The sequence below is a fragment of the Peromyscus leucopus genome, chromosome 13, assembly GCF_004664715.2.
Source record: "Peromyscus leucopus breed LL Stock chromosome 13, UCI_PerLeu_2.1, whole genome shotgun sequence".
In the NCBI taxonomy this organism is placed as follows: domain Eukaryota; kingdom Metazoa; phylum Chordata; class Mammalia; order Rodentia; family Cricetidae; genus Peromyscus; species Peromyscus leucopus.
In genome coordinates this window covers 16,273,293-16,290,390 of record NC_051074.1, presented here as the reverse complement: position 1 = coordinate 16,290,390, position 17,098 = coordinate 16,273,293, and positions in this window count along the sequence as shown.

Sequence of the window (17,098 nt, the reverse complement as noted above, 5' to 3'; positions counted from 1 at the left end):
CACCTTTCTCTTCATCCATATTCCCTGAGCCTTATTTGTATGTATTAGTTAGCACTACAGACCAAAAAAGGTATTAAGGCTGGGAATCTACATCAGTTACTTTTCTGTTGCTGTGCTAAAACACTGTGACCAAAAATAACTTTTAAAATAATGACTTTAATTTGATTTACAGTTCCAAAACGGCATGACTCTATCATGCTAGGAAGCATTGGAACAAATACCAGACATAGTGGTGGGAAGTGAGAAGTTAGAGCTCACATAAGGAAACAGAGAGAACCAAACAGACATGCTATAAGGCTTTGAACTCTCTAAGTGTGCTTCCAGTGACATAATTCTTCCAACAGTGCTACACATGCTAAATCTTCCCAAACTAGATTGCCAGTGGTGGAACAAGTGTTCAAATATCTGTACCTGTTGGGGGGAAATTTCTCATGTAAGCCACTACTGTAGCCCAAGGCAGTTGTGCTCTCTGTTTTGAACACCTGTAGATCTCTCAATTGCTCTCCACTGAGGGGTGAAGGCTGTACTTATCTGTGTTATAGGGATACATGTTTTAAATGCAGTTAGACATTATAGTTTAGGAAAATGATAATAGCAGCTGCTTCTGGAGGCTCCATGAACTTTCCAGTCAGGGCAGGAGCTAGATTTACAGTACCAACCCTGAATTCCTTCTAATTGAGCAGAACCTGAGTTTAATTAGACAACTGTTGTTTACCCCCAAGATAAAAACTACCAAACTATTCTACCTTAGGGAGTATCTCCCAGGCTGATCAATAATGTGGTTCATAGACTTTGCAGTTGGATAGGATTATTGATTTCTTTTCTTCCTTGGCAGCTTGCATAGTGCCTTCCAATAAAGTGAATCTAGTCCTCAAAACACGGGCCTCTGAGTCAGTTCAGGCTCAAATCCTCCAAGCCCTGTGTCTAAGGTATGTGGTGCTTCACTAATCAGGTCAGACCTTCAAGTTCTAGGATGTAGCACAGAACAATGGAAATGTTCTATATGATTTAGGAAGGCTATTAGGAACTCCTTTGACCAAGAATGCAAAGGGAAGTTTCTCATGTCTGGTTGTGGGGTTTTTGTTTGATATGCTGTGGTGTTGGGGAACAGCATTATCACCCTGTGTTAAGTTATATATGTAAGCTTATAATTGGGTGTGTTTCACTATCAGTTTTCAAGCAACCCAGTATTATTTATTCCTCACTTTTCCTTGGTATTTTGCCCCCTTTAACCTTCTGCAATTAAATTTCCTCCCATTTTCCCTGTTCCCTCTTTATTAAACCTATGTCCCTCTATCTCCTTCTTGAGAACTTTGTGTTGCTCTCATGGTTCATTTATTCTTTCCTGCTTCTGTGGTTACAAACACATCTTAAATAATTATAGTCTTTTAGCTGATGAATGTTTTTAAAGATGAAATGAAATACAAACAGTGAAACCTTATTTTTTTTCACTAAAACTAATTACTTAGGATGTTCTGAGCTTTAAATTTACAAAACTAAACAATTTTAAAAAAATAGAACTACCAAAATAAGTATTGAGGATTCATTTGTTCACTGATTAAATAAGTTAAATAACAAATAGTTTTTTTCAATATGTAAAACTTTAGATGATAATAGACTTTCATAATGGAATTTCTTTGTATAAGATTACCTGGCACATGATATGAATAAAATACTCAGAATTGTCTTGATGTTTCTCTTTCAAATTTTTAATAGTTCCATTAAATCAAAATTTGGTTTAAAATTTCAAACAAAATATATTTCTATGTGGAGTACTTTGGAATAATTATAAATTAATAATAAATCATGGACTATGCAATAATAATTTTCTATTTTGAAATCAACAGATGTTGAATGTCTTCTCAGGCTCTTGGCATTTACATCAGTAAACATGATGAATCTATCTGCATAATCATCAATGTAAGTTATCTCATCTGAGTGAAGAATAAGTGTAAATTGCAGAAGTCAGCTGCTTTTGTTAAGCTGCATTTCATCATGTCTAAGCTTCATTCTGCTCTGTGAACTGTCATTATTCTATACATCTTCAGAAAGATTAATTATGCCAATCAAACTATGACATGTTGTTATCTTAGCAAATCAATCTCATGGTGATTCTGAATTCCAGAGAAATTCAAATGTAGAAAAATGATCATATTAAAAACACTGAAAGTTTCTGCATCTCACACATTGAAAGGAATTATTTTAATTGTAAAGAAAAGACAAAATATATTCATTACATTTTAGTGGAAAGGAATTTCCAAAGATGATTTCATCATGCATCAGAAATATATGGAAAATGTGAAGTGACAGCAGCATTCAAGAGCAATATATATGATGTCCCCGACTATCTATTTTCTTTATTTGACCATTCAAGCTCTCATTTGCCTCATTGTCCTAAGTTTTCTTTCCCGTTAGTATATTAGTTTTCAACAAACCTTGAAAACTCTCTTTAAAATATAAAGATAAATGTAGTGTTCATTTTCCCCTTACATTCTTAGAAATTAAATATTTTTCATGTATTTGTATCTTTTTTTCTATTTTTCTTTTATTGAAATAGATTTTTTTTCACACAGTATATCCTGATTATGGTTTTCCTTCCCCAAACTACTTTGAGATCCTCCCTACCTCTCCTTCTACCCAAATACACATCTTTTCTGTCTCTTCTTAGAAAACTTTCACCTAAAGAATGAAAATAAAATAAAATATGATAGCATAAAAATGAAGAAACCAGCCGGGCGGTGGTGGCACACGCCTTTAATCCCAGCACTCGGGAGGCAGAGGCAGGCGGATCTCTGTGAGTTCGAGGCCAGCCTGGGCTACCAAGCGAGTCCCAGGAAAGGTGCAAAGCTACACAGACAAACCCTGTCTCAGAAAAAAAAAAAAAAAAAAAAAAAAAAAAAAAAAAAAAAAAAAAAAAGCCATGTAAAGATGGCTACCACACAGACAATCTGGATTATGTTGTCTTTGATATTTGAAACTAAAGAAAAACATTTGATTACAAAAGCTGTTGAGTTATGCCAAAATGTATATTTTAAAGGTACCTTGACTTCAAAATTTGGATTTAAGGATATGTTGCTTTGGAAAAGAGGTTCTGCTTTTGTTTCCACAGAAAGCCAGAGGCTGTGAATTTGTTCCAGATTAAGATACATCAGGTTTCACCAGCCAAGACCCCCTGAAAGGTCTCCAATGACACCATGGCCCAGATGATCCAACATCCAGAGCAACTGGTTCACACAATACAGCCTCACTGACTACCCCATAGGCCTAAAATTTTCTTTGCGTCCCCATAAGATACAGTGCCCCCTCCAGCAGGAAGTAGTAATAGATGCTACGCCCAAATTCCCAAATATACCAAGCTGGCTTTAGAGGTAGAATTGGCTCACTCTCCCTCTAAACCCAGACATATTGCTTTAAAAAAAAATGGTTAAGAGATTCTCGTGTCCCAAATCAGAAGAGCCCTCTGATATGGGACAGAGAAAAACCAATATTTTTATTTAAAACAGGTTGATTATAAATGTGATCTCTTTCTAAAAAAGAAAAGGGGATATGATATAGATATATAGGAGGATATAGAGATGATAAGATAAAAGGGTAGATTAATGAACCTACTTTTAAAGAACAACTTGTTTAAAATGGTATAGATTTTAGTTTATGTTTAAAATGTTTTACATTGGTATAAATTTTAGTTTATTGATACAAACTTGAAGTTAATTTTGTTATACTATATACTATATATATATTAATATATATTATATATAATATATATTAATATATATTATATTTCTATTCTTGTTTGAGGTATTATGTTTAACTCATTTAAAATTGTAATGGATAATTAAAAATAGATTAATAATTAGTCATCTATGATAATCATATTTGTAGCCATGTTAGTTAAGTCTTCTATGTACACATAGATATATATCAGATAGATAGGTAATCTTCAAACACTTCATAGACCTAGAGAATATGGCATTTAAATAACTTAGAATTCTGTTGATGTGAGACACAATTGCTCCTGGCTGCACCAATTGATCCCGAGAGAATGTTGGGCTTCTAAGACATTTCCATTTGGAAGTTTGTCTTCATGGCACAAAATGGCCTACTAGGCAAAGAACTGCCCTTGCCTTGACGGCTGACAGTACAAATGCAATGCTGTCGTTTCTGGACAAGCGGGACACAAGGAAAGCGACCACTGTACTCTGCCAATACAGGGTAAGATGGTATCTCAGAATTCCTGCTTCTAAAAATGGTCTATCAGTTACTCTAGGCCTGTAGCCAATTTGAATACACCAACAATGCTGAGAAACGTTAGGTGACTGTCCAGGCTGCCAGCTGTCTTGGTCTACTCTTGCAAGATTCCCAAAAGTTGCTTGCATCCATCTACCATTTCTCAGGTATCATTATGTTCCTTCTCAGGTCTTTGATGTGGTTGAAAACTAGATAGTTGTAATTTCCTCAGTTATGATAAAAGATAAGTTAGATATAAAACCTTAAACTCACAAATATAAGATAGGACATCTTTAATATTGTGACTATAATTCTTGCTCAGTAATTGTTTTGTTATATGTAATTTTACCATGTTAAAGTTAAAACCTTCCTTTTTAAAAAAAGAAGAAAAGGGGAAGTGCTGTGGATATTGCTCTATATAAATAAAACACTGATGGCCAGTGACCAGGCAGGAAGTAGGTTGCCAGGCAGGAAGTCGGTGGGACAAGGAGAGAGTAGAATTCTGGGAAGCAGAAGGCTGAGGGGGGAGACACTGCAGCCACCGCCAGGACAAGCAGCAAGTAAAGACTCTGTTAAGCCACCAGCCACGTGGCAAAGTATAGATTTATAAAAATGGGTTAATTAATATAAAAGAACAGTTAGCAAGAAGCCTGCCACGGCCATACAGTTTATAAGTGATATAAGCGTCTGAGTGATTATTTTATAAGTGGATTGTGGGACTGTGGGGCTTGGAAAACCTGGAGAGAAGCCCTCCAGCAACAGATATTGATTGGTCACTCCCACACAGGCAGGTCATTATGGTAGAATGAATTGTTTGCAGCTAGGTTGGTGTTTATCTTTCTCCTTTGGTAGTGTGCAGAGTACCTTCCAGTAACATGAGTGCTAGTCCAAAGTGGTGAAGACTCTATATAGATATAAGTTCAACCTCTTGTCAGGTGGTATGTTGTAGCTGTTTCTCGAAACCCCCCAGAGACCACCAAGGAGCCAGTTTCCAATGCAAGCACATAAAGGTCCTTTTATTCAGATTTAACCTGGGCCACCAAATGGCAAATAATAAGAAATGCGGCAGCAGCCAAAAGCCCAGGTGTACAGAGTTTTTATAGGGAAAAAAAATGACAAGCTGGGATTACATGTTTGGGATTGGGTAGAAGGGATATGGGGCAAGGTGATTTTTTGAAACTATTGGTTTAGACTTTCAGGACAAAGCCAACTTTGAAGCCATTGGGTTTGACTTTTGGTGGGGAACTACAACCCCCTGAACAGGATTATCTGGATTGCTCAGCAGGATTATCTAGATATCTTCAAGGGACATAAACCACGGACAGGACGTCTACAGGAGCATACTGCCCTCTATCTGTTTGAGTTGTCATGGCACATTCCTGAGGTCCTTCCTGGAAATAAGTACAGCAAGTGGTCCTACCCTAAGATGGGGTCTGTATTGCCTTCACAGGTGGTGGCAAACACCTTTAATTCTAGCACTTGGGAGGCAGAGGCAGGTGGATCTCAGTGAGTTTGAGGCCAGTCTGGTCTACAAAGAGAGCTCCAGAACAGACAGTCAAGACTGCTACACAGAGAAACTCTGTCTCAAAGAAAAAAAAAAGCAGAAGCTAGGGAGATGGCTCAGCAGTTAAGAGCATGGACTGCTCTTCCTGGAGGATCCGTGTTCAATTCCCAGCACCCACATGGCAGCTCACAACTGTTTGAACTCCAAGATCTGACATTCTCACAGACATACATGCAGGGAAAACATTAATGCTCATAAAAAAAATCAACCTCTTCATGTTCAGAGTTCTGTTGGTGCTATTTTCAGAAATAAAGCTATACCATAAGTTTGTGGAAGGTACCAATATCCTTGGCAGTGTCATGGGTCATTTGAAGGTTCCATAGAGACACATTGAACAACATCTTGATTAGATGTAACCCATTCCCAGGACTGGAAACTTCATTTGGTGGTAAGACATGTCCAGTTGGGGATCTGCCTCCTTTAGAAACTTGATTTAAATCTCCTTCATACATGTATATATTTTAGGGAGCTTCTACTCTATTAAGTTTCCATAGGACTCTTTAAATTATCCTTAGTTTTAGCTGTCCCTCCCATATTCCTTTCCTCACCCATCTCTTCCCTTTCCCTTCCTGTTAGCATCTCTGTTCTTTGCCCAATCCATTAATCTATACCTTCCATTCAATTTTCTCTTCATTAGGCAATCCATCACTCTACCCTCCTCATTTACTCTGTACCCAATCTCTGTGGTTATATAGTTTGAAGCTTGTATATTAAAGATGTAACAGCTAATATCCACATATAAGCAGTTAATACTATTTGGGCTAGTTTACTCAGGATGATTATATCCAGATCCATCCTTTACACATAAATTTTATTTTTAAATAGCTGAGTAATATTCCACTGTGTAAATGTACCTCATTTTCTTTATTGATTCATCTGTTAACAGACATCTAAATATTTTCTAATTTATTGCTCTTACAAATAGGACAGCAAGAAACATGATTTCACAAGTGTCTCTAAGTAGGATGAGGCATCCATTGGGTATACAAGCATAGATGTATCTGAGTTAGATTAATCAGTCTACCAGCTTCCTGAAGAACCACCACACTGATTACTATAGTGTCTGTACAAGTTTGCACCCCTACTGGCAATGGCTGAGAGCTCCCTTTACTCTTCATTCTCATCAGCGTGGGCTGTCATTTGTTTTATTTAATGTCTCCATTCTGAATGTAGGAAGATGAGATATCAAAGTGGTTTTTATTTGCATTTCTAGGATGAATAAGGAAGATGAACATTTTGAAATGTTTCTAAAATATTTGAGTTTCCTCTTTTGAGAACTCTTTGTTTTCTTCTATAATACACAGTGTATTTTATTTTGTTTTTTTCATTGAGTTGTTGTATAATATCCATGACTTTTTGAGTTATTTATATATTTTATATATTAGCTATGTGTCAGATGTGTAGCTGGTAAAAATTTTTTTCTTCTTCTACAGGATGTTTCTTTGTCCAAATGATGAGATCATTTGCCATACAGAAGCTTTACAGGTTTAACTATTATTGATCTTAGTGTCTGTGGTATTGCTGTTCCGTTCCTAAAGTCCTTTTCTGTGCCAATGAGTTCAAGGTTATTCCTCATTTTCTCTACTATCAGATTTGGTGTATGTGGTCTTATGTTGAGGTCTTTGGTCCATTTAGACTTGAGAATTGTGCAGTGTATTTAGTATGGATCTATTTTCATTCTTCTACATTCAGCTGTTGAGTTATTGTATATGATGTCCTTTTTTCCATTATATTTTTCTGAAGTCTTATAAAAAATTGGTATTGGACAGGCATATGCACTTGTGTCTGGGTCTTGAATTCAATTCTATTGATCAACTGTGTCTTCTTTCTCTTTGTTTTTTTCTTTTCTAAACCCAAGCTGTTTTCATTGCTATCACTTTGCTGTTATTTAATTTCAAGGATGGAGATAACTCCAAATATTTTATTATTATTATTCAGGAATCATTTCATTAACCTTTTTTTTTCCAGTAGAGTTTATTTCTATCTAAGGTCTCTGAGCTATTCAGGCTCTGGTTCCTGGCTATCCAGGCAGTGTCAGGTATGGGCTCCTTCCTGTGACTTGGGTCTCAAGTTGGACCAGTCATTGGTTGGATACTCCTAGTTGTTCTGTACCACCTTTCTCCCAAAATTTCTTGCAGGCAGAACATACTATAGGTTAAAGGGTTTACATCTGGGTTGATGTCCCAGTCCCACTACTGGAAGCCTTGTCTAGTTACAAAAGACAACTGGTTCAGGCTCCATACCCCCATTACTAGGAGTCTTCACTAGGGTCACCCTACTAGATTCCAGGGATTTTCCACTGTACTATGCTGTGGATATCACTCTATGTAAATAAAACACTGATGGCCAGTGACCAGGCAGGAAGTATAGGCGGGACAAAGAGAGAGGAGAATTGGGGAAACAGGAAGAAGGAGGAGAGACACTGCAGCCACGGCCAGGAGAAGAGCATGTAGAGACGCCAGTAAGCCACCAGCCACGTAGCAAGCTATAGATTTATAAAAATGGGTTAATTTAAGATAAAAGAGCAGTTAGCAAGAAGCCTGCCACGGCCATACAGTTTATAAGTAATATAAGCGTCTGAGTGATTATTTTATAAGTGGATTGTGGGACTGCGGGGCTTGGGGAACCTGGAGAGAAGCCCTCCAGCAACAAATGGCGCCCAACGGCTCGAGTTTCCACCTTAAACCTGAGAATATTTAATAACCAATTCTAAACAGAGCCAAAACCAGGTTCCTGCTTCTTGTTTCATATGGGCAGCTAGATGCGGCAAAACACTGGCGGGTTCCTGGCTGGTGCGTTTGACTGGCAGTATGTCGGAAATGAGGCATCTGCCAGCGGCAAATTAAGCTGTGTGGTAGATTTAGTCTTTACTATTATTTAAAAAAAAAAAAAAAAAAAAAAAAGAGGTTTCTGGGCTACACGCTGCTTTGATAAAAGCTTAGATCCACTATTTCTGAGACTTGATGACTCCCAGAGCTGGCGGAAAAGGTACCACTGCCATGTTGGGAAGCTGAAATGGGCGGAGCCAGCAGCCACAGCGCTGTTTCAGGCTTACAATGGTACAGTTTAAAGCAATAGTCTCAAGGCTCAAAGTAATATAAAAGATAAGCCACATAAAGATGGCTACCACACAGGGAATCTGGATTATGTTCTCTTTGATATTCATAACTAAAGAAAAACATTTGATTACAAAACCTGTTGAGTTATGCCAAAATGTATATTTTAAAGGTACCTTGACTTCAAAATTTGGATATAAGGATATGTTACTTTGGAAAAGAGGTTCTGCTTTTGTTTCCACAGAAAGCCAGAGGCTGTGGACTTGTTCCAGATTAAGATACATCAGGTTTCACCAGCCAAGACCCCCTGAAAGGACTCTGATGACACCATGACCCAGATGATCCAACATCCAGAGCAACTGGTTCACACAATACAGCCTCACGGACTACCCCATAGGTCTAAAATTTTCTTTGCGTCCCCATAAGATACAGCGCCCCCCTCCAGCAGGAAGTAGTAAGAGATGCTACGCCCAAATTCCCAAATATACCAAGCTGGCTTTAGAGGTGGAATTGGCTCACTCCCCCTCTAAACCCATACATATTGCTTTAAAAAAAAATGCTTAAGTGATTCTTGTGTCCCAAATCAGAAGAGCCCTCTGATGTGGGACAGAGAAAAACCAATATTTTTATTTAAAACAGGTTGATTATAAATGTGATCTCTTTCTTTTTTTTTTTTTTTTTTTTGGTTTTTCGAGACAGGGTTTCTCTGTGTAGCTTTGCGCCTTTCCTGGAACTCACTTGGTAGCCCAGGCTGGCCTCGAACTCACAGAGATCCTCCTGGCTCTGCCTCCCGAGTGCTGGGATTAAAGGCGTGCGCCACCACCGCCCGGCAAATGTGATCTCTTTCTAAAAAACAAAAGGGGATATGATATAGATATATAGGAGGATATGGAGATGATAAGATGAAAGGGTAGATTAATGAACCTACTTTTAAAGAACAACTTGTTTAAAATGTTTTACATTGGTATAGATTTTAGTTTATGTTTAAAATGTTTTGCATTGGTATAAATTTTGGTTTGTTGATACAGGCTTGAGGTTGATGTTGTTGTACTGTGTATATATATATTTCTATTCTTGTTTGAGGTATTATGTTTGTGTAACTCATTTAAAATTGTAATGGATAATTAAAAAATAGATTAATAATTAGTCATCTATGATAATCATATCTGTAGCCATGTTAGTTAAGTCTTCTAGGTATACATAGATATATTTCAGATAGATAGGTAATCTTCAAACACTTCATAGACCTGGAGAATATGGCATTTAAATAACTTAGAATTCTGTTGACGTGAGACACAATTGCTCCTGGCTACACCAATTGATCCCGAGAGAATGTTGGGCTTCTAAGACATTTCCATTTGGAAGTTTGTCTTTTTGGCACAAAATGGCCTACTGGGCCAAGAACTGCCCTTGCCTTGATGGCTGACAGTACAAATGCAATGCTGTCGTTTCTGGACAAGCGGGACACAAGGAAAGCGACCACTGTACTCTGCCAAGACAGGATAAGATGGTCTCTTAAAATTCCTGCTTCTAAAAATGGTCTGTCAGATACTCTAGGCCTGTAGCCAATTTGAATGCACCAACAATGCTGAGAAACATTAGGTGACTGTCCAGGCTGCCAGCTGTCTTGGTCTACTCTTGCAAGATTCCCAAAAGTTGCTTGCATCCATCTACCATTTCTCAGGTACCATTATGTTCCTTCTCAGGTCTTTGATGTGGTTGAAGACTAGATAGTCGTAATTTCCTCAGTTATGATAAAAGATAAGTTAGCTATAAAACCTTAAACTCACAAATATAAGATAGATAGGACATCTTCTTTAATATTGTAACTGTAATTCTTTCTCGGTAATTGTTTTGTTATATGTAATTTTACCATGTTAAAGTTAAAACCTTCCTTTTTAAAAAAAGAAGAAAGGGGAAGTGCTGTGGATATCACTCTATGTAAATAAAACACTGATGGCCAGTGACCAGGCAGGAAGTATAGGCGGGACAAAGAGAGAGGAGAATTGGGGAAACAGGAAGAAGGAGGAGAGACACTGCAGCCACGGCCAGGAGAAGAGCATGTAGAGACGCCAGTAAGCCACCAGCCACGTGGCAAGCTATAGATTTATAAAAATGGGTTAATTTAAGATAAAAGAACAGTTAGCAAGAAGCCTGCCACGGCCATACAGTTTATAAGTAATATAAGCATCTGAGTGATTATTTTATAAGTGGATTGTGGGACTGCAGGGCTTGGGGAACCTGGAGAGAAGCCCTCAGCAACAGTACTAGGTTTCCACATCACCTCCTAAATGCCTCCCCCATTCCAGTCATCTGTCCTAGAACTTTCTTGCACCATTTTTCCCCACCATGCATTCTGTCTTTCCTACCCACCCCCAGTCCACTCACAAAATCTATTCTAGTTCCATTTCCCAGGGAAATCCATATGTCCCCATGTAGAGTATCCTTGTTACTTAGTCTCTCTGAGTCTGTGGTTTGTAGCAGGGTTGTCCTTGTCTTAACTGCTAATATTTCCTTATAAGTGAGTCCATATCATGGCTGTCTTTTTGAATCTGGGTTGCCTCACTTAGGATTTTTTTTTAATAGTTCCTTTCATTTGCCTGTGAATTTCATGATATCATGTTTTCTAACAGCTGAGTAATACTTCATTGCTGTGGGATAATGCTCTTGTACACCAAAGAGATTTGTCACTGGAACTGATTTAATAAAACACTAGTTACAGTAGTCAGGTAGCAAGTATAGGCAGGGTGACCAAACCAAGAATGCTTGAAAGAGGAAGGGTGGAGTTAGGAGTCATCAGCCAGCCTCAGAGGAAGTTAGATGAGAATGTTGCACTAAGAAAAGGTTCCAAGCCAAGTGGCTAAACATAGATAAGAATTATGGGTTAATTAAGAGTAAGATCTAGTTAGTAGCAAGCCTGAGCTACCATCTGAGCATCTATAACTAACATTAAGTCTCTGAGTAAATTATTTGGGAAGTAGCTTCCGAGGATTTAGGAGTTGCTGGCCAGACACAGAAAATTCTGCCTGTACTTCATCATATAAATATGCCATATTTTTAATCTATTTTTCCATTGATGGATATTTAAATTATTTACTATTTCTGGTTATTATAAATAAAGCTGCTATGAAAATAGTTGAGCAAGTATTGTGATAGGATGGAACATCCTTTTGAGTATATGCACAAGAGTGTTATAACTAGGTCTTGGGGTAGATTGATTCACAATTTCCTGAAGAATCACCATATCTATTTCCATAGTGCTTGTACAAATATGCATTCCTACCAAAAATTGAGGACTGTTTTTTTAAATTTCCCCTTAATTTATTCATAGCTGTTGTGTTGTTCTTTATAAGTACGAATTACTAAATATTAGCAACGTTATCTGAAAGGATAATTACAGAAGTCCAGTGTGATCTTGGTAATGATGTACCTGAAGTTTCTCTAAATAGGTTTTTATTTTAACTTTTTTCACATATATATGATATATATATATATATATATATATATATATATATTCTTCTTTATGCAGTGATATGTTACAGTATTTATTTTAATTCTCTATTAAGATTAAATTAAAATGAATATAGCTAATAGTTAATTTGAGAAATAAAATATGATATATTCGTGTGGTATTGCCATTTGTCTCTGCCTATTTGTATCTATTTTTTATAAATTTAAGACCTGAAATTCTTTGGATTGTGTATAGTATTTGAAATAGGTGATGCGAATATATGGGTTCCACCTAACCCTAAAATTGTTGTTCTGTGTTCATGTTTTAGAGAGGAATTTTTTTTAACATGTTTTTTTCTTGGATTTAGGCTGCCATTTTAGGCTTTTATTGTCACAAAATTCATCAAAATAAATTTCTGATGTTTGTGTATAAGAAGGACATGTTGTTTTCCTCTCTGAACAGTGACTACACCTGAATTTACTGCTGTTTCAGGCAGTAAATGTAGCTTTGCCTTCAAATGTATTTTTTTTTTAACTAAATCTCTATCATTTCATGTATCAATAAGACTTGGGAGTCAAATTCAGTCTTAAAAACCTGTTATCTCAGAAAGGTTGATAAGCAATTAGCTAACCTTCCCTCTTTCCAGAATCTCAGAAAGATAGTGTCCTTTCCTTCTACCAAACCAAAAACAATCACCACACTCAAAGCCCCTCCCTACTACTTCCTGCGTGTCTCTCCATCGGTCTTCCGGACTTCCTCTTGACTCACTATTTCTGTCAACTAGTCGCTTGCTCCACCTCCTGACCCAAAATTGATTTTATTTAATTAACACGAATGCACACTCAGTGTTCACACTGTGATTGAAGATCCTGTAGCATTTCCACCTTTTAGTCAAAATAAGAAGGAAAGGTTTTTGACTCTTTAACACAGTAAAACTATATACAATATGAAGAAATACCAGATAAAAATTATGTTCCTAATATCTAGTACATTTGTATTAGTTAAATTCAGAGAAGTACTTTATTGTCTGTCCTAACTTGATGAGCCCAAAGTTTTATATCTAAAACATTTATTACCAACTTAAAAATAATTTTAGAATTTAAATCATTTTCTTAAATAAGCAACTTAAAGTTTTATGTCTCTCAACCTTATAAACTTTATATTTCTTTTGTTTCTTTGTTTCTTTGTTTCTTTGTTTCTTTCTTTCTTTCTTTTTTTTTTTTTTTGGTTTTTCAAGACAGGGTTTCTCTGTGTAGCTTTGTGCCTTTCCTGGAACTCGCTTTGGAGACCAGGCTGGCCTCGAACTCACAGAGATCCACCTGCATCTGCCTCCTGAGTACTGGGATTAAAGGCATGCACCACCACCACCCGGCGTAACTTTCTTTTCTTAATTTGATAACAAGGAAAACTGTAAAATTATAGCTGACTAATCATCTGTCCCATCAGATGTCTCACAAGGATTAAAATATTATCTGAGTAAACAGGAAGTATGGAGCAAGCAACTTCCCAAACGATAGAAATGAGAGAGAAACCTGGCTGCTCAACACTTACCTGAGGTGCCTCTGAAATGTTTTAGCATTCATCTCTGGCCTACAGCCCTAGAACACCTGGCAGACTTTTTTGTGAAGCAAGAATTTTGAAGACCTGGAGTATGTAGTCTTAGTTATGTTCAACAGCTGACTTCCTTTGGGTTCTGCTTGTACAATATAGATAGCACACTGTCAGCAGTCAAAGCAAAGGCACTTTATTTCCCAGTGGCTAGCTTTGCCACACTGAAAGCAAACTCCATATAGAGGTTCTTCAATGGCCATCATCTTCTCTGAAGCAGATTGAAGCTACAAGGAGCAGGCATATTTCACTGTCCTGAAAACATTTTAAATGCCATAATTCTGTAGATTTCTGAAGTGTTTGAAAAACCACCTATCTTTGTAAAGTATATGTCTGTTTAACCCTTAAAACATACCTAACATGACTATAATTTTTATTGTTACAGATGACTAACTACTAACCTGTATTTCTTAATTGTCTTAATTAAGTTTGTAATAATAGATTTCAAGGAATACCACTTTACATTACATTTTTAAAGAGTGGCATAGGTAAAATACCTTACACAAGAGTAGAAACATATTGCTTTAACATTTTGTTATGAATATGTATAACAAAAATAACGTTAAATTCTTATCACTATCTCAAAATCCATACCAATGTAACATATTTGAGACAAATAATTGCTTTCTAGTTTAAAAGTATATTCAATAATGTATCCATTTAACCTATCATTTCTACACTCCCCTTCTCTTTTCATTAGATAGGAGTGAAAGAAGGATAGAGGGCAGATAAAGGAATAAAGGAAGAAAGAAATCCCATGATCTAACCTCCTTTGTTTAATCTCCTCTATGACCATGACCAATAACCATTTGCAATTAACCCCTCCAAAAAATGACAAAAATCCATAACCCACTGAACGACCCCAACACACTGAACGACCCCAACACACACACACACACACACACACACACACACACAGACACACACACACAGACACACACCTTTTTGGTATGTGGGCATCATGTTCTTAAAATTACTTCCTGTTGTTTGGGGTGATGGAATCTTTAGGCAAAACTGAGAAAATTTGAATAATCATCAAGTCCTGGAGGAACTAGCTCTATCATTTGTTGTCCAGTCTTTGTGTGATGGGAAAATACAGTCTTAAATAAAGTCCTGGCTAGAGTCATCTGTGAAACTGGACCCTCTTTTCTAGCAGCTTCTAAGTTGTCTTAAGCAGTTTGTAGTCTGAAACTCATCTTTGGGTGGTGTTTGTCAGCTTTATGGCATTATCACAATCCAGATGAACTTGTTGTTAAGGGGCCCCACCATCTTTTTTGAATACCTCAAGGATACTGTTAGGAATGGTCATGGATCACTGCAGAAAACAAACATTTTTAATGCCATATATAGCAGATCTCTAAAAGGTTAGAGGTCCACAATCTATTAAGTACATCCAAGGTATATGAACTTCGTTTCTAATTTTCTGCTTCAGATCCAAACCCCAAAACTCATGCAGGACAATGATGAAGAATTTCTAAAATTAGTACTTTATATGACTACTAATATCCCAATAAAAAGTTTATAAGATATATTTGTATATACATTATAGATTTTGAGATAATATTTATATCTTAAGAAAAGGTTTAAAAAGTTAAAATAAGATCAAAGAATTATGAGATTAGTGGCAATGGAATAGTGTCTTATGTTTGGTTAATTCTGTCCCGTACCAGGTGGCTCTTCTGACATGAGACAGATTTTGGATTTTTATTAACAAGCATGTGTGGGTTTATTGAAGGAGAAAGCCATGCTCCAACTCCAAAGGCAGCTTTGATTTTTAATTGAATTGAGACCACAAAAAGACCATTAGCCTTTTATGTTTGTAGAGATCAGCAAAAACAAGCATATGGGAAGATATATGAAATTCTACTCTGTTGAAGGTGGTATGCTATATCATTAGGCAAATTTACTCCTTTTCTTGGGACATTCTCTTGATGATTAATCCCTTCTTCCTTAGATCTCTCATTTGACAGTGACAGGTGTCTTTAGATTCCTTAGTTAAATGGATTTATTATCCCAGAAAGACAAAAAACAAAATGCAGTCTCAAAACTAACTTTGGGGACTTCCTTTTATTGGTAGGTTATATCTTTGATAATACAAAATGTTGTGGGGCAACAGAAACAGTATTATCTTTTAATTAATTTTTTTGAAATTTTAAAATTAAGTATACCTTGGTATGTGTGGATGAACAAACTTATATTCCCCTTTCTCTTAATACATACATAAATTAAAGGTTAAATTGCATTCATTTTTAGATCACAAATGACATTCATTTTGAATTTTAGCCTGCATTTCTAGTAACCATATAAAGTATTTCTACAATAATCTGTAAATATGGTATTTTATGTTTCTAGTTTGTATACATAACAATTAGAAGCTATATCTGAATTTTGTCTCTGGTTGGTAGGATTAAAGGTGTGTACCACCACCATCTTTTTACTGCAACCCTATACTTTGAAAAAGAAACTAACCTGTAGAGATCTGCCTGTCTTTATTGTAATTAAGGACATTTGCTATTATTATCCTGTCAAATAAGTTATTTCAGCTCCAAATCATTCTAACTCTAAGATATTTAGAAAACAAGCTTAAATGGTAATAATGCTTTGGATTTACTTAAAACTTTAAAATCTCTTAGTTGGGTTTTTAGTACCAAACTCCAAATATATCATTTTTATTTACAAAGAAAATTCAAAAACTGAGCTCCAAAATGGCATGGACCACATGACAATCTACATTCTAACATTCTAATATGGAATTAAGACACATGGTTTAAGAAACCCCCCTTTCGTTTCATACCAATAAGGTAACTGTGCTTTTGGTTTTTATAATTCAAAAAGTATTTTTTTCTTTTTTTCATACCTGACATAACAAAAGGCATTTGTTCATCTCAAAAGTTTGTTTGGATTGAATGACCAAACTGCTTGATGAACTAATGGCTCTCCTAATAAAGAGGGTTCTTCTGTTTAAACCTAATCTTCATCAATTTTGATAGTATCCATACCTTTTATTATCATATGGAATCAAAAGCATAACCTCTTCCCAAACATATCAAATATCTTGGTTTTAATTCTGAGATCAATACCTCTTTAAAATATACAGGCTGAGCTCATTGGTGGTGGTGCATGCCTTTAATCACAGCACTTGGGAGGCAGAGCTGGACAGATCTCTTTGTGTTTGTGGCCAGCTTGGTCTAC